Source organism: Dufourea novaeangliae, unplaced genomic scaffold, assembly GCF_001272555.1.
Source record: "Dufourea novaeangliae isolate 0120121106 unplaced genomic scaffold, ASM127255v1 scaffold64, whole genome shotgun sequence".
Classification (NCBI taxonomy): Eukaryota; Metazoa; Arthropoda; class Insecta; order Hymenoptera; family Halictidae; genus Dufourea; species Dufourea novaeangliae.
The window spans coordinates 1789087-1807853 of record NW_015373954.1 but is presented as its reverse complement, the minus strand read 5'-3'; the positions used below and the strand labels follow the sequence as shown (position 1 = coordinate 1807853).

Below are 18767 nucleotides of genomic sequence, written 5' to 3'. Positions count from 1 at the left end.
CCGGGGCAATTGAGAGTATTGTCATCGTTGTGGCTCGCAGCAGACAATCGGTGAACATCGAAGCTCAAGCTGTCTAATACGGCTGTGGAAACGTCATTAAACGGTCGTGAGTAACAGGGAGATACAAATCATTCGAGAGCAAGTATTCTGGGCTATGTCGAAAGTTTTGCTCCAGTTGTCACGTATCCATTCCACGTTTGCATACAGATGACAGAAAGCAATAGGTATTTCTAGATAAAGTTTTAATGGAATATGAACTATTCCAATATTAGTCATCCTTGTGAACGTAATCCCTTCGAACCTAGATACAGATTAGGTGTGGATCAGGTGTGGATTAGGCATAAGTTGGGTATGTACTAGGATGTATGGATAGAATATGGACTAGGACATATGGATTAGGTACGGACTGTGTGGATCAGGTGTCGATCAGTTATCGATTAGGCATGAATTAGATATAGTAATCATCCCTCTCTCGACAAGGCTCTAGGTGAACAGGCATGCCATTAATTCATCGTTTTCCGTAACGTCATGGTACATTACTCTGCTGGGACATTGTTTCTCCATCCCCCTCGGTGCGGCACACGTGGTGTCGATTCAAATTGATTTTTCAACCACCATTAGCAGGCCAGTTTTTCGGGAACCAGAGGAGGGATGGATTTACGACGACCCTGTCCGGCAAATATTTAAACGGACCAACGCGCCAGTGTAATTAGCAACGTTTGCACAGGTACCGCGATATCGCTCACCGAAACTTCGACCACTACCCATCACCTATCGATCCCCAGAGAAACGCGTCTTCCTTGTGAATCATTTATCGGATGCTCTACGAACGCGTTAGCATCCACATTCTTAACGAGAATGTATTATTCCGGGGAAGAGGAAAGACTGATGGCTCGACGAGCAAACGATCAATCATTCGCGGAAAACGATCTATAAGTCACTGTCAGTGTTATCGAGTTTATTTCTCTTGCACCCCCTTGAATATTTAATGCTAACTACGTTCGAGGGAGGCAACCCAGGCCGAATCGATCTATCGTTTTAATATCGGCCGAGTGAAATGATGAATAGCGACTATCTTTGGTGGTTTTGTATAATTACGGGTACGGTGGCTCGTTATCAGTGGTGGTGTTAGTGGCATTGAATGAATTGTTCGTGGAAAATTGGTAGAAATGATGGAATAAAATTCTGTTACACCCGGGCGTCGTATTCACGGGAAAATTGAATTTAAATATTCATGTGGAACACGAACTGCTGGATTAGACTCTGCTCACCTGTCTGACTATTACTTACTTTCTCTACTTGCAATTATCGTAGGCGGATGTTGGTGTATCCGGGGAACATTTGAAGTTGTTTTTCTTGAGAACAGTGATCCGTGTGAATATCTAGACTGGCTAAAATTGGAACTTACAAGAATGTAATCGAGAAACAAGTATGCTCCATTTATCCACGAAATTATGTCCCCATACTTTCATTTCACGAAGAACAATGTCAATTCTTGTTTCCATTCAACCACGATTCACAAACTTGCATCCATGCCATAGATGCACAAAATTTGCAGTTGGGATAAGTATAGCTTCTGAATTATTCGAACATTGCCACGGGAAGAAACGGGAAAACTTTCCCCGTTGCGTCTAATAAGAAGCATTTCCATGTAGGATTACGAATGGAGTGGTAACAACCACCTCCAGAATGGGGTTGAAAGTATTATCATCACCGGCTACGCGTGAACGTAATTTCGAATTCCGTAATACGGGGGAGACACGACGAAAATTTACGGGTAGCATTCGAAGAAGAAACAACGTTTTATACAGCTCCTCCGACAGCAGCTGCGCCGGACAAGCGCGCTTCAAGTTGGCCTAATTCCAATTATCATTTGCTCCCTCGGTTTCCATGATACCGTAGATCGGCCATAATTCAGCCTAGGTTTCTATTATACATACATAAGTATGCTCCATTTTCTCCCCCCTGGAACTTCGTACGCGGACATTTCCTATTCAGCCGTATCTCACTTCTATTTCTTAATCCATTTCTACGATTCTTTCAATTTGATCCTGACCCACTGTATAATAATTCTTAATTATAATGTGACACCATATAGCTTAAATGAATTATAATTTAGAAGGTGTCTCATTTAAGTGTGACTCCCAAATATCTTTTTTAATTATGTATATTTCCTGTATATTTTCTTAATTCGAACTCTTTATTTCTTAATCGATGAATTTCTCATGTTTTTTCAAAAAGGACAACAAAAGTATTCCGTTCGAGAGTATTTTATTTCGTTGACCAATTATCGTAGCAAAACGTAAAATTTATTATCGTTCCTGAAAGAGTGGTGTTCACTATTTCAGTTGGGACGAGTCTGAAACACAAAATACAGATGATGTGACAGCAGGGGGTGAGCGATTTTCACTTGGATGCATCTGGGAAATAGGACACCGACGAGTAAGCTGTACTCCGATAACACGACCGTATGGATTCGTGTGTTTTGTCCGATGACGATACACATTAAGTTTATCAAATTTCCCGAGCACACAACATTCACCAAGAGATTTTCAATCCATTGACAGTTGTGATGCATTACTACCTTCCTCCGTCGCCGTGTATAAAATTACCAGCTAAATAGATTTCAAACGGAACACGCGCATCGGTCAAATTAGACCATATTGAGTGCCCATAATTCCTGCATCGGTCAAATTAGATCGTTTCGAGTGCCCATAATTGTTGCATCGAGCATAGTCATTGAGATCGTAATTGTCATAAACACACAGTCCTCGGTTAAACTTTGCAGGTCCTTGAAACCTGTGTTGTTTCGACCACAGAACACAGAAATTTCGCCAGTAGTTATTAGAACTCCAATCGAATATACAAAATTGACCAATTCTTCGATCACTTTCGCGGGGAGAACGATTCCCCGAATCGAAATGAACCGACTGTCACCGCAGAAGACAGATTGGAATTCCGATAGGGAGTTGGCGCATCATTTCAAGTTAGGAGTTTCCTGTATTTATCCGGAAAATCGACGGAGAGCGAGATAGAGTTCGATAGATCGAAAAAACGTTTCGAAACCACTAGATTCTTTCATTTCGGTTATGAAGTTCCTTGGGTGGGGAGAGGTGCATCGCCACCGATAATCTTTGGCTGGCTGCCAGCCATCTTGAACGCTGAGAAAAGCTCTGGCAGCTTCTTGTCGGACCTCCCACCCCCTCGACGAACCGTATCGACGCTGCCAGCGCGCTTTTTGCCGCCTGGAGGAAGTACTTTCAACCCTGTGTCGAATAACTGCATCCATCAGCGACGCCTTCTGTAGATACAGCCCTTCTGAAGACTGTCCTGGGGTCAATAGTGGATAACCGATAGGTATCATAGAAAATTCTTTCAGAATTTTTCTCCCTTAAAGTTCCGTAGAGACTGGAATTTTTGAAAATCGAAGTATTTTTCATTATTTTGGAAAACCCCAAATTGTTTGTTTTGGTAGTTTAGGGACTTCCTGTTGAGGGGGTAAGTGGAGGAAAGTGGGATTGATCAGACATACCAGGAATAGAGGATTAATGATCAGGAATACACCGGAGTAAATAAAACGGTTTATTACTCAAAGATATTACTCAATGTGAAATGTTTTTTGCTATGTTATGAGTTATATGATAGTTATATTTATCGAAATTGTGGAAGGTAATGTGAATGATTTTACGGGAACAGAAGAGACAGATCGCTGTCTGGTTAAGCGAAATTCGGCTGTTCTACAGGCTTTCCGCGTTCTGAATGCATCTGGGTCACTGACGGTGCATGTCCACTGGAAAACTAACACGTAACGGGAACTGCAATTAGCGGTGTACGTGAACGGCAATAAAAATGTCCGCATAAATACGACGACTTATAAATATTTAAAGCCTATGGATTAGCCAGCCGGCACGAAAGTAAATAACTGGAATTACAGACACCAGGTGGATTGTATGCCTCGCGGGATTCATTCATCGGTTAAATTGCATGATTGTTATTTTTTTTTTTCATTCATATAATCGTTTACCTAGGAACCGTAATCCTCAATTGCATTGTAACGGACAGGTGTTCTCAATTGTACGTCGGAGTGTAAGATCGAAAAATTAGACGATTAGCGTATTTCCTATTATAATATAATATTTAGTTCGCAAACGTTCAGAAATAATTCTGAATTATCACGTACCATGGTTTAATTTAGAATCTCATTATTCTCGGTTATATCGCCACTTTATAGGACAGCATATACAGGGGTGTCACTTAAGTGTGACCACCCGAATATCTTTTTTGACTGTGAAAACGTAAAAAATATTTGATACGTAATTTGAATGCTATTAAGTATCCTGAAGGCGTTGTTGTCAAAGTTTTCCAGGTCATCGATGTTTTTTCTCAAATAACTACATATTTTTTTCTATTGCATCGCGTAGCTCACGAAAAAATATATTTAGAAATGTACCATAATATGACCTGGAAGTGCCCTGTAGTTATGAGAAAAGAACATCGATAACCGTGAAAACTTCGAGAAGAAAAAACCTCTTCATACCATTCGAATTACGTATAAATACTTTTTGCGTTTCACAATAACAAAAAATGTTTAGGGGGTCACACATAAATGAGACCCCTGTACATGCAAATTATGACCTCTTGACTAGTGCGACAAAGACAGTGTCAGAATTATTATTATTGATTGCCAAATAAATCAATGTATCGAACTTGATCAGATAAATGGGAGTCGGTTTTGCGGAAGATATTGATATGATTTAGGATATTCATTAACGAGCGAGTGTATATTGGGCAACAGTACAACGTGATTTCACGCTGGCTTCACAATATATCGACGAACAAGTCCGATTCCTGTACTCGTCATTAATTAGCTTCCCTCGTAATAATTTCGCATGGTATTGAATCGTGTACAATTGATTTTAACGGGGCTAACTTCGAAGAAATATCGCCTCTCTTTCACCACGTTTGCACGATGAACCTTCCAAATAATACAAAAGATATATTCTTCGTTTCATCTTTCACCGACGAAAATTTCACACCGTCCAAGTGAATAAGGCTATGAAAAGAACGTATCTGTTTAACTGAAATTCAATTAGATAATCGAGCGTAATTAAAGCTACTAATTAGATCTCTCGTGTTTTGTCAGTTGTGATTATTTCAATTGGGCTTAAACAATTACGTCGATTACCAACTTCTGTGACTGTTCGTGTCTTTTACATTGGACAGATGGTAACGATAGTAATTTAGACAATGTAATTGCATCCTGTTTTATTTGAGTTTTTATTCAAGAATTCAAGTTCATGATTGAACCATTATATTTTCCCTCGTTATTGCCTTACAACTTGACAAATACCGTACTTGTCTAACCACAATCGTCATCAAGATCGTTCTTAATTGCGTCACAGAAGGATAGCACCGATAGAAGTTGGAAATTCTTCCCTAATCGATAATTCTTAAGCGACTACCGAGTTACAACGTATTAGAGGTCGTTCCGTGGTCGTACTATCGCGGTGCAACGAATAGAACCATTAATCTGTGGCGTCGGATACTTCGTTATTCCCCTCCCGGAACACGTAGGGGGTGGTAGCAGGGCACCGAGGGTAGCGGAAAGTTCACCGACTGACAATCGATCATGCTGTAACACGAGAAGAATGTTGTCCGGTCATGGAATTGATCATTGCACGATATCTGCAACAGTGCAACTATTCACGGTTAGAGTCTCGAAAAGAAAGTACAGTAAATCCTCGATGAGTGTTGGAGTTGTTAATGAGGTTTAGTACAATGATAAAGCTTCGAATTCTGAAGCTAATGGTGTTTCTTTCAGTCGCATACGGCCATTATTTTATGAAATATTTAATATTCAGTGCCGAGTAACCTTCGAGCACTCTTCGAGGATTTACTGTCACTTTTATGGGTCGAACCTTTGAATGTTTCGCCTTTAATGCAAAGATTCTCGAAAGACAGAACCCTATTTCAGCCCCTAAACCACCGTCTCCTGATCAATTTGCTATGACAGTGGACTGGGGACGGAAGGGGTGGTTGGAGGCGCAGGGGTGGCTTCCTGTCAAGGGTGGCTTTATTGCCTCTATCATGAAGGAGGACAACCGTGAGGGGAAACATCTTTGAGGACACATCGATTTGAATCGCTTTTGTGAAACTGCTTGGTCTCTCTCTCTCTCTCTCCCTCGAGGGGAAAACTTGATATCGTTTGGCCCGGAGTAGAGGTGGAAAATAAAAAGTAGACGCAGAAATAAATAGGAGTGTAGATTGTAGTATTTCACTGGTTATAAGAACCACTAGATGTAACCAGATAAGTGAGAAACGCTTTAGGGAGAATGTTGTACTTAACCCTTTAAGTGGATCGTCTGATACCTTGAGTGTACTACTGGGTGGCTCTATTATCTTAACGTTCGTGGACTTGTACGTCGTATTTTCGAATTTAAATTTGATCTATATTATTGGAAAATGGACTATTTTGGAAACGTGTAACATAGGTCTAGACATAGGTCTGTTAAGAATTTTTTACTCAACGTAATACTGTTTGAACATCCTCTAGCTCTCATGAACAAGATCGAATTGACCGTACATTTCTTCAGAATTATTTCCATAGTCTCGTGTGTGAAATTCGATCCAGAATCGAGCGTCGAATTCACGGCTCCGTGTGCTAAGCCTCGAGGTATTGTATCCCGTCTAGGTTACAGCTCGATAATTGCGAACGATACGAGAGGGGGATTAGTCGACGTTAAGCCGAAATCGAGCGGGGTGGCCGTGTGTGCGCGCACGTGAGCGAGGAGGAAAATATTTTTCATCATTCCCCATGGACGGCCACCCCTCGTTTATCTTCCGCGCAACTCGAAACGGGACCAAGATTGGCGTCGAAGGATACGTCAATATAACGTAATCCGGTTAAACACCCTGAGAGACCGACGAAAAAAAAAGGAAAGGAAGATGACGAGGATGACAAGGACACCGGGGGCCGCTTTCATTCCCCTTTCAACCTCCGACCCTCTCGATTCACGTCCCTGTTACCGCTTCACCGCGATCCCAAGATTGGGAGCTTGGGGAAACCCTCCAGATGACAAGTCAATCCTGAATGGTGTATACGCAAACACTGCTTTCGACCGAATAGTCGTGAAAACCGCAGGGAAGTCGTTGGACTAGAAGAAAATTTCACCCTGCTAGCCATTCCCACGAGAAACTTCCGTCATTTATTCGATTCACTTCTGCAGTTGCGCGAATCATCATAAAAGATTAATTTCTCAGTTTGTTTAATGCTTGGCCATCATCATTAAAAATAAGAATAGAACTAATAGCCTCTTGGTGTGCCAAGCACCTTTTTATAGTCCACAAAGAGTTACGACGACTTTTTGCTTGAAAAGTATACAGGTCGGTTTTATCTTCAGAACTTCAGTGAATAAAAATCATCAACATTACGGCCTTGTGAACGGAGTTTTATTTTATTTGGAAAGTCCACGAACTTCTTGAGGTATCTACGAAGAGGGGATGATTAAGATTGAGGCGGTACAAACGAGAATTAAAAATAGTTTCTTTCTCAATCTTATCGCGATCGTTAAGGATTCCGTGATCGAGATCGAGGCGAGAGGACGGGGAATGAGCTAGGCGAACGAGAAAGTTTCAAATTTACGGGCCATTTCTTCCCGAGGCATCGAAACTTCGGCCGGCCAGGTAACTTCTCGTTAGGGTGTTCATTCTTTCCAGCGATGGAAAAGTCTTGCTCCGATATCGTTTAATTATTCACTCAAACATCTTCCATTATACAGTTTTTACCCACGGGGAATCACGCTAACGAAGGGCGACAGGGATCACTGCGCGAGAAATCTTTCGAGGGTCTCGTTTGCGATGGTATCCGAGAGATATTAACAAACTTCTCGATCGCCTTGCTTTAACAACGATGCTTGCCATTAAAACGAAAATTTCACTATTTAAACGGGCGTTTAACGATCTACGTCCCATTCAGTTACAGAATTTACCTGCGATAAATATCAGAATCAAAATTTATACAATCCCTTGACATAGTTCCAGATTGCAGAAATTTCAACTTATTTTGTACGAATATTCATACAGTAGTAGACGAAATTTCTTAAAATTAATCAGCCCTAGAAAAACTTTCAATGCCTGATAAATCATTCGGTGAGACTACTTAAAACATATTCAGTAGTCCATAAATATTGAAAGTAAAATACTAATGTTCTCGATCAATAGACGCAACGCTATAAATTCCTCAAGGATTCAAAATTTTGTATTTTCTGACTATCCATAAAGCTCGTCTACTTGGAATGTATCAGTAAGGCTTTTTAACAAATTACTATTGAAGGTCTCGGAGAGAGGTCGTGGCTCTGTTAAATCTTCTAGAAACCGTGAGAAACAAAACGAACGAAATATACAGCATGAAATTGGCCAGAGACAGAGTTGCGGCCGCAGCCCATTAGCTTTTCGCCGTCTTAATGATAACGGCTGACGTTTGAACACTGGCTGCCTACCGTGATATTTCGTTCTTCGCCTCGTATCCCAGTTCTTTCTTTCTTTCAGCGCGATTCCCTGTCGCTCGTTGACCCGTAAAGAAACGTCCTCGTCGACACACTGTACGCACAAACAATGCCAGAAAGGGGCACAATAGTGGCGGTCGGGGCAACGTCGACAGCAGGGACGATGAAATGCAAAAAGGGGCTCGATGCCTTGAAGTTTCACGTAAATCGGGGTAGGAGGCGACCATACTGTGGCCAAAATTTTCATTAACTTCACGAGAAATTCGACAATCCCGCAACTTTCTTCGACTTCTTGCGGAATTTCGTCTTATCCCGCTCTGGGCTTCTTTGTTTCATATCGGACCCGCTTGCATCCGCATTCCTAATGGAGATATTCCTGGAATCTCCCGTTTGTCTTCTTTCCGCGAGATGAAAAATAAAGTCGCAAAGCTTGATTGCTGAACGTTCATAAACGCTGAATGCTTTTAATGCTTTCGAGATAGAGGCGGAATGCTACCGCTTCTGACTATTCGTAGGGCTCGACTACTTGGGGTAAGCTTGGACGTATTGGGTAAAATGTCGACAGTCTATGAAGTAATTTATTAAAAAATGCATTTAGAAGGAATGATGCATGAGGATGTCCAAACGGACCCAGGTTTCACTATACTTGCATTACCATCAATCTCTTCCGAGGATTAAGGACAAAGCATAATCTCCATTGGCTGACCAAATCGTACAGTTCGACCACTGAAAACCGAAAGCTTAATTGACTGTCGCTAGGCGAGCGATGGCAACAATTATGACAGATTCATGAACTCGTTCCGTACGTTACTCACCCTTGTCAGGAGTAACCTGGCTGTTGGTCGCAGTGATATAAATCAACGTGCGGTTACACAGTAAGGAGAGACAGTCAGACGTTTACCCTTTCACCCGAGGAACCTGGGCGGAGAGGAAACGGAACGCGCGCGTGGAGGAGGGCTTTAAGCTACGTAGTGGTCGATGTTCCCGCAGCCTTAACCGTAATTAAACGATGCGGTTCCACTACAAACGGCACACCGTCGTCTGCTGCACGTGGAGTAGACTATCTTGTTTACGGGAGCTACTGAACGCGCGGTGTTTTATGCGCCGAATATCAAACGCGTCTAATAATGTTGCCGACCAAAAAAAGGGGAACAGTCTCGCGATAAATCAGACGGTACCGTGAGTTACTTGCTGTATTCTCGACCGAGGAATGATTGTGTCTGAAACGGACGACGGGAATACAAAAATTAAACACGATATTGTTGCTCGTTATGGTGCTCTAGTATGTTTTTCGTATAACAACAATAAATCTTCCATAGTTCTGGATAGTTAGAGTTACATATTATGAGTACTCACGTGTTATTACAATACAATGGTTCTTCGAGTTTGCTCAAGATTGGATTCTCTTCTCTCAACTGAAAGAAAGCATGTAATATTTTAGAAAAATATTATCTCTATGTTGTGAGTATTTATGGCAGTCAGACTTCAAAATAATGGAAAATTAAGACAGTAATTATTCAGGACAATCTGGAAACACGTGGACAACATTCACGGCAATCTGCCGAATTCTGTGAATTGTGAATTCGACGATCGTAATTGATACGATAGTTCAGTGATCTAGGGTTAGTAGGATTGCAATTGAAATACTCTGCACTCGAAATAGTATTGAACGAGAGGAAGTCCCCCCGTTATCGCGCAACGAGCAAAAAAGCAACCAGGAACACATCGTTACCCGCCCTGCCTCGTCGTTACCTGTCAAATAAAGCGTATCGTTAAGCAAACTTACCGTTACCGAAACGGGCGAAAGCTTTAATGGCCCCCTTCCCGTCTCCCGATTCAGAGAAATTTACTTCATTGCCGATCATTAGCGCGTTCGCGCCGTTTCGCCAGTCGTTGCATCGCCGAATTTCGTAAATAAGTCTGCTCGAGTCTCCCAGCGTATCGAAATCGTTGGTTCCGGCGTTATCGTGCCCGTTCCGTTTCGATGGTTTATTGCATTATTACTCGACTCCGAGGAATCCCGAATTGGTCGGATAGTTTCGCGATCGCGCCAGCCACAACCTTTTAATTTCCACTCCGCGCGCGTGGATCAGGCCATGGGAGGTCGCCGCGACGGTCTGACAACGCACGTGCTTATTCCACTGTTCTGTCTAGCGCGTATCCAATATTGTGACCCACGTCGCTCCCCCGAGGCTTAGCTCTCTGATCTGTGTCGACCCTTGACAGTTCCGCGAGGTGACCCATATTTTCTCACTCACCGAGTCTCATGATGATCCACGAACGTGTTCAAAGTAACTTAATATTTAGTATTTAGTAAGTCAGGTTGCCCAATTGGGTTCTGGTTTGTTGTGTAACATTTTTCGATCTTGTGATTAGTTAGTGGCTATTCTTGATGATCCGTCAGTGAACAATCAGTGACTCAGCAGGGACCCATCAGGGATCTACCAATAACCCATGAAGGAACTGTCAATGACCCATCAGGGATCCATCGATGACCTATCAGGAACCCATCACTGACCAATTTGAGATCCATCAGTGACATTTCACTATTACACGTATATTTACAATAGCTTAATAGAGTGGATCCACCATTTAGCCGCGTAATTCATCTTCTACAATATGGAGCAGCACAATGTACAGTGACAATGACCGTTGATTAACGAGCGTCAGAAATCATTCGACAGTGTGTATGGTCGATCATTAAACGACACCCATTATCGTGACGCCTTCCGTTGTGTAAATAACCTTAACACCGTTACAGAGTCAAGGATAATTTCCACTGAAACGGGCCTTTGTCTCCCGTAATCGTACGTAATTAACGCGGGACACGCTCGTTGCGACAAATTGCGCGTACTGTCGGGCATGGTATGTCGCATAATACGCTCCCGTGTCGGATCTTAATTCGGCCATTCCGCGGAAGTGTGCCTCCGAAAAATACCACCGACTTGGCGCGATTCCTGTAAATTTGCTCACCTTACGGGAGTTGGATGTAACTCGGTTACGGGAGCGGACGGAGCATCTAAATCACAATCGCGTTTTAAGTGAGAGTAATATATTCCATGCATGGTAAAATAATCATGTTGCCGTGAAAAATATGTAGAATGTTAGAGTATTTCACGTCTGAGGAAAAAGTGCACCTATATGCCAGAGATCGGTGGATGTAGAGTATGAAAAACTTGCCATGAATATGAAACGAGACAATATTTTTACTTATAAAAAATACTTTTATATTCCTAAAAGATAATAGAATAAACCTACTTGCAGAAGGATACGTGTAACACTTGTTCTATTTTTTAAATTCCCGAAGATGTAAATTTTGTTAGCCTTCACAATAGAACTCCTTAAAAGAATTCGGGTTTACGTTGGAACATCGAATCCCAGGGCTTCAGAATATCTATACTGGCAAGAATTTCATTTAGTTTTCATTATTTAATTAGCGCTGGTAACCCCGACAAAGGTTCGAACCAAGCCGACTCGTTGGAGAACACTGACAAGCTAGCAAACAATAATTTTCATTTCTCGACACCGTGGAATTGTTAATTTCAGCATACGCTTCCATTGCTGTCGTCCAAGTATTTACCGAACAATTGACAATTAAGCCACCCATAATCTATGAAACAACGTACACGAGTATTTTGTATGTTAACTACTCGAATTTTGGAGCTAAATTCCATCGACGGTATGTTAAATTTAATATTGTTATAATAACAAATACTGTGGACATTGCTGGGAAATTTCTACGTGATTTTGAATGTTTAAGCGTCTCTGGTCAGAACGAATTTCAAGATATTACGCGTGGCAAAAGTTACCGTGAAATATAGTTCACGTCGAGTTGGTTCAGAAGCACATCTGACAATGGACACTCTGCTTCCACTTACTTCCCTACTTCACGCTTCGCCTTCCCGCCGGTCTCTAGTGGTGCGAATCAATCACATCTCCCTACACTTTACTCCAATTTCTAATGCACACATTATTTCGAAAAAAGTTTCTGGCGAAACTTGCTCGACTTAAAAACTTCCCCCAACCATCGAGAACGTCTCTAAAATTGCTTCCACGAAATACTGAACTCCAGAAACAGAATCGTCAGTAAATTAATTTCACCACATTCCTTATAACATCGAGTCTATAATTCTATAAATTTCCTTCAACTCGTAGTGAAATACACTACGTGGTATAACTATAAAACCACCCTAAAATTTTCAGTGATTAAAATGAATATCTTCAACAATTTGATTCTCATTTCATCGATTTCTTAGTATTTCGTCTTAATAGTCCCAATCAGTCGCTTCACATGGAGCATAACCCACATACAAGTGATCCATTCGCAATCCAGAATCCTACGGACTTCGATTATCCCACAAACAGACCAGCAAACAGACCTAAAGTCTTCCTTTCCAGCTCCGATCGCCCGAGGTGCTTTGCCCAAGCGATCAAAAAAAAAAGAGGGGAAAATCTCGTTTCCATTCGAAATCACAAAAGTGTTTCGCCAGTGCGCTCGAGTTCCTCTGAAGTGGCCCGTAATATTTCGATCCTCTGGCGTTCGACCATTCGGTCTTGGATCCTCATTCACCGTCGTAACAAGTTTCCCCATTTCCCAACCAGCTACGACCAGCAGATTTACCTTTAAAACGAACGAACCGCGATTTCGCATAACCGTGGTGGATCATTCTGGAAAATATTGTGTGCGCCCCTCCACGAAAATCAACCCTACGGCATTCTATCACGTTTAGAGGAGCAACCGCAGGAAGGAAATGGCCCCGGGATTCCTGACATTCGCGGGGCAGTAATTTTCCAATTAAGCCAGGGACAATTAAACCGTGATTAATGAGGCCAGGCAGCGATCCAATTGCGCCCAGGCGGAAAGAAATTCCGCTCGGACGTTCCACGGGGCTTGCCGCCAAAATTCTGAAAATTTCAATCGTCGACTGGGAAAAAAACAATCTATATTATCCCTGCGTCATATTCTCAGCGTACGATACGTTGACGGGAGAAATAACGGATAAAGGCAAAATATGAAAAATTGCGTCCCGTCAAACGTTGGCCCTGGATCGTGCTCGCCCACGAAATCATCGACATAACCCCTATGGAACGTGAACCAGGGGGAGGGAAAAAATAGGAACACGGACCTTAATACATCATGTGTTCCGGTGGAGAACATATATTCATGTTTGCGCCTGGCCCATGTGTCACCCGTGGATCGCCATGAAAATCGTGTCCGTACGTCACGTGATAAATGGACACCACGGCACCGGGGGTCGAATGAAATAAATAAATGAAAAAACGGGGCACCGGATAACCTATATTCCTCGGAAAATCGACAACCTTGTCATTCCTATTTGGTGCACACGAGTTACGTGGAGAGGCCCATTAACCGGAGGTAAAATCGTCAATGTCACCCTTGTTCAGATACCTTTCGAGCATCTTTTTATTGCTCTCAATTCATGGTCCATTAATTTTTTTTATATTTTTATAGCTTTATAGGGAGGTGAACGAATATCGGAATCGGATAAATATATAGAAAGGCAGGTTCAACCACCCCTATTCGTGTTTCCTAAGCACTTCTGGAACGACCTTTTAATCGAGTTAATCGCGTCAACGTCGTTCCCATTAAGCTCCCTTCGTTTTCTGACCTTCGGGGTAACGACTCGGCTCGTCGACGAGGGTTTTCTCTTTTTTAATTTTCGTGTCCCTCGCGTTTCCACGTTACGAACCCCCCCCCCCACACCCACGCGTTGAATCTCCGCGGGAGGGAAGAGGATGAACGAAAACACGAGCGGAGCAAAACGGCGTGTAATGAAATTCCCTTGGCCCGTCTCCGTCTGTCATTTGTTACTCGCTAATGACCGACGCGCGTTTCATTCGTTCGCGAGGAAAGGTGCCCCGAGTATAATTGTATATCATGGCACCACCTCGAGCAGGTGGAAAATGGCACGCGATAAATGATATGTACTGAATGAACGCACTCGAACGGGGTGGTTGGGAGGGTGTAATTTCACGGACAGGGATTGCGGCGCGTCACTGATTAATGGTTCGTGTGTTTTGCGCTTACGGCCTAGTTTCTCTTGTTTTCTGATTTCATCGTTTCTCGGAACAAGATCCCTCCCCGTTCGTGGAAAGTGTCCCGTGATAAATACAGTTAACCGTGTATGATACGTAGCATCCTATTTAGTTTTAATTCACCGCCTGAATATAATTTCATTAACGCGTCTGACCATTACGCGACATTTCTACTGATCCCACGATTCCTCGGTGAAAAAAGTGGATAAAGAAGTGGCGGAAAAATTTATTGCACAACGCTTCTCTCCTCCGAGAAAATAAATTCTGAAAGCTTGTGAAATATATTGCTGCGAAGTACAGTTCCAGGAGTGTGTCTGACCATTCCTCGGTATTTCCACTTCCTATAAATGTCCACGATACAATCGGTGTTTCGTTCGTTCTACTATCTTCTTCGTTCGTTCCACCGTCTTCTCTTCTTTTCAGAATACTTTCTGCGCGAGATTTCGCGGAGTTTTCGTTTCTGTAAGGGACGTGATTTAAAATTCTTTTTTAAAAGCAAAGAATTTCACCTGCGGCGTAACAATTGCCACCTAACGAATTGCCAACCACACGGCGGGGGTGGGGCGTGAAAATAACGTTTAGCAAATCCACTGAAATACGAGTCGCATATTTTTCCCCCAATATGCAAAAGCCGAGATTGTCTGAACCATATAGAGGAAAAAAGATACAACACAAGTGCATAGAGAATCATGTGTAGCAATAAACAGAAAACGGGCGGCACGATTTTTATTTTCCATTTTTTCCTTGGCTACGTTCGAACGCCGATGGGGACAGGAATAATTGTGCATCGTTGAATAACTTCGTACAGCATGAATTATTCCTGATGCAGCACGCGAGGTGACGGTATAATCTATCTAAACAGATACGATCTCTTCAGCGTGTGTATAGTACGGAACGAAGCGTTCAGTGCTTTTTTTGGAAGAAAAAAAATGTTTTCCATGCGGCGCAACCGGGTTCAATTTATGTCGCGGCGTGTAAATATTTCTACCCCCGGCCCGTATATTACGTCTCATTTTTCTCCAGAGACTCGCTCCATATAAGTATTGCTTGCTTAGAAAACACTTGGCGAATGTACAAGCTACTTGAGAAATGATTGCTATAGATATGAACCCATGGGATGACTTTGCGTTTAAAAACAAATCAACATTGTCCGATAAACATCGTTTCCTCTGCATCCTTGTTTCTGAGAAAATTGAACGCCAATACATACATACGCTACCGGCCAAAAGTACGGGACCAGAGTTTATGGATCAAGAATACATTATTCTGTTACGATATAATAAAAGTTACGTAAAAAATACATACAAAAATCATTTCCAATTAGTTTCAGCGCATTACTTTTATCAAATGTCAGTGGAATAATAGTTTTCACTTTCTTTGATAGTCAGATTTCGTGCCATACTTTTGACCGGTAGCGTATATTATTTGTAAGGAACACGAAATTTATAAATATTTACGTGCAAATTGAAAGCATCTGTCAAACTGTCTAATACATTCACGATGGAGATATCCGAATACTCGACGTGTTAGGAATTACGGGGAAATATAACTCCAGTCGTGTCGGTTCGTGCGTCTGTCTGACACTAGACAGATCTCCATCACTGGCGCTCGTACGTCTACCGACGACTTTCGTACCTTCATCATGTGTCTGTAATGTAGATTACATCGACCACGTCTGTTACACGTAACTCACATCATCATTTCCTTTGAACCTACGAAGCTTATTAATTTGCATACACTGTTCGGATAACCGGCCGGTATTACTTGGGAAGTAGAATATTCCGATGCTGATCAGTGACCGTCGAAGAAAATGTCGAAGGATGTTTCGACGGGAAGCCTGATTACCTACCCTTTGAGGAAGCTCATTTGACCTACTTTGATATTATTCGTAAAGTGCAGAAGTGAGTCTGATTAATTACCTTCACCTTGCGTTAAAAGGGCGTGTTACATTTCGTGCTTTTAATGTAAAAACGTGGAGCCAGAGTGGCTTCTACAATTTTTGAACGGATACAGAAAGTGCATCGTAAAATAAGACTAGAAATAAATTCGAGCGTATGTCATCCGTACTTATATATATATATTTTTCGATTCGACAATATTTTACAATTTCTGACATGTTCCCAGGCACTGCTCTCTACCAACGCAGGCCACTTGAATCATGTGAAATAACGTACGAGATTAGCTCTGCGAAAATGTTTCTCAGCGAGAACCGTTGCATTGGTCGAGTGACTTGATTTATCAGGAAACTGCGAACTTCGGACAGTAACTAACAGCAGGTCCCGGTAACGATTAATTTATTGTAAATCTGACATTCTCGCCGGGAGCAGTTTTCCTCTTCCTGAAAAATTGTTCTGTCGTTTACCACGCGCCGACAGACGGGTGCTGTAAATTCTCCTCGTTTCACTTGAAATTCATAACTGCAATCGTTTTTACAGGTCTGATGTTGTTGATTCCCCTGACAGCATTTTTATTAAGACACCCAAACACTTTTATAATCATTCTTGTTAGGCTTATTATTCTTCTTCTTCTTATTCTTGTTAGGCTTGTCTGGCCACATACCAATATGTTCTACTCAACACATATGGTGCCATATATACTATGTCTGAACATATACGGTGTCATACTACTGTTTCATTAGACACAGTCGTGTTTCACTTCTCACGGTAATTTCAAACAGATTTGACATCTTTTTTCTACAAAATACTTCCTCACATATCAACATTCTCACAGACGACTACTTTGAAGTCTCCGTCCCCCTATATCGAATCGATAACTCGTCAGACAGCGATTCCAATTTATCGTTGACATATTTTATTTCGTCTTCGTTTCGCACTGGGTGTACTTACGCGGAAAAAGTAAATTGAACATCCAGTATGAAATTATCACTGCCGCAACAGAGTACGTTTTAATTTTCATACAATAATTCGACCTTTGAATTTGCAACATGTACGATTTCCCTTGCTCGTGTTTCAGTTGCCTATAAATTTCCTGCCTTTGACAGATGGAAACAATTTTTTTTTTACTGCTTTTCGTATACGACCCGTCTGACCGCACACCGTCCTGCTTTCCTTGCCCGCAACTCGCGTATTTCTGCTCCCAACTGCGTCTGTCCAGACACAGGTCGTATTCCACTGGCATATTCAGTGCACCGTTATGTCGTAAAATTTTGATTACGATAAAACCAATAGCATTCAAATTTATTGCGTACGTGCATTCAAATCGAGCGTCTCCCAATCAATACTGCAAAACCCATCATCATCTCGTGCTCTCTCGTGGTAACATTAAACATTTTTAATTCATTTTCTCAGTTTAGAAACGTTATTAGAATTTATTATTTTTATCAAGATTGATCGATCTGCTAGAATAAAAAATGCAGAACTGTTACAGCATCGCTTAAAACGTTCTCAAAAGTGCCTCCTCGATTAGTCGGTTCCTCAGGGAACGTCAATAATAATTTGCTCCCATCGACGATCGGCGTCGTTACTGCTCGCCCATTTTGAAATTGGAAACGACACGAGCCCGATGTCGAGGCAGCCAGCTTTCCAATCCGAACGAAATCAATATCCACAGTTTCGTAATGGCACTAGACCATTAGAGCGTCTTTCCTTCTGATCTCGTTGAATAGCGATACAGATCGATGGATCGTCGCGATCCCTGTTATTCTTCCGCGAACTCGATCATGGATTTCGGTTCACCTGACGACAGAAGAGGAAAAAAAAGCAATCCATGGCGACAGAGGACAAACCGTAGTGACGACGAATAAACGAATGAAAGGGAGTTAGATAACAACACACGGGGACAGAGTGTTCCAGCTAGATCGCGATAACGAAGGGTCTCGAGAGGGATGATCGATACTGGGTGGTCGATCGCCACTGACCCAGTTTACGTCGACACGAAATTTTCCCTTCGTCGTATATATATTTTCCCGCCGTGTCGCAGCGCCTACATGATTCTGGATCTCACGAGCCCTCTCTAATTGACGAAACAATTATTACACCAACTTCGGAGACTACGCGGGCCATCTACATGGGCTGGTCTCCAAAGTTCACACTAAGACATTCTTGACCCCATTTACACGCTTCCAACTCTGGAAACGTCTACCATCTACTTGCGTACGAACGGCGTCTTATCATCTGACTACACGAATACCCATTCTACTTGCCTGGATACTTGAGAATTTCTTCGAAGTGTCCTATCATATAAAAG

General features: G+C 42.1%; 1 protein-coding gene across 1 annotated transcript in view; it reads left to right on the top strand.

Annotated features, from left to right (window-relative positions):
• LOC107186215 (pleckstrin homology domain-containing family G member 5) overlaps positions 1-18767 on the top strand; it is a 75412-nt gene that overhangs the window by 39681 nt on the left and 16964 nt on the right. The window lies entirely within an intron of this gene.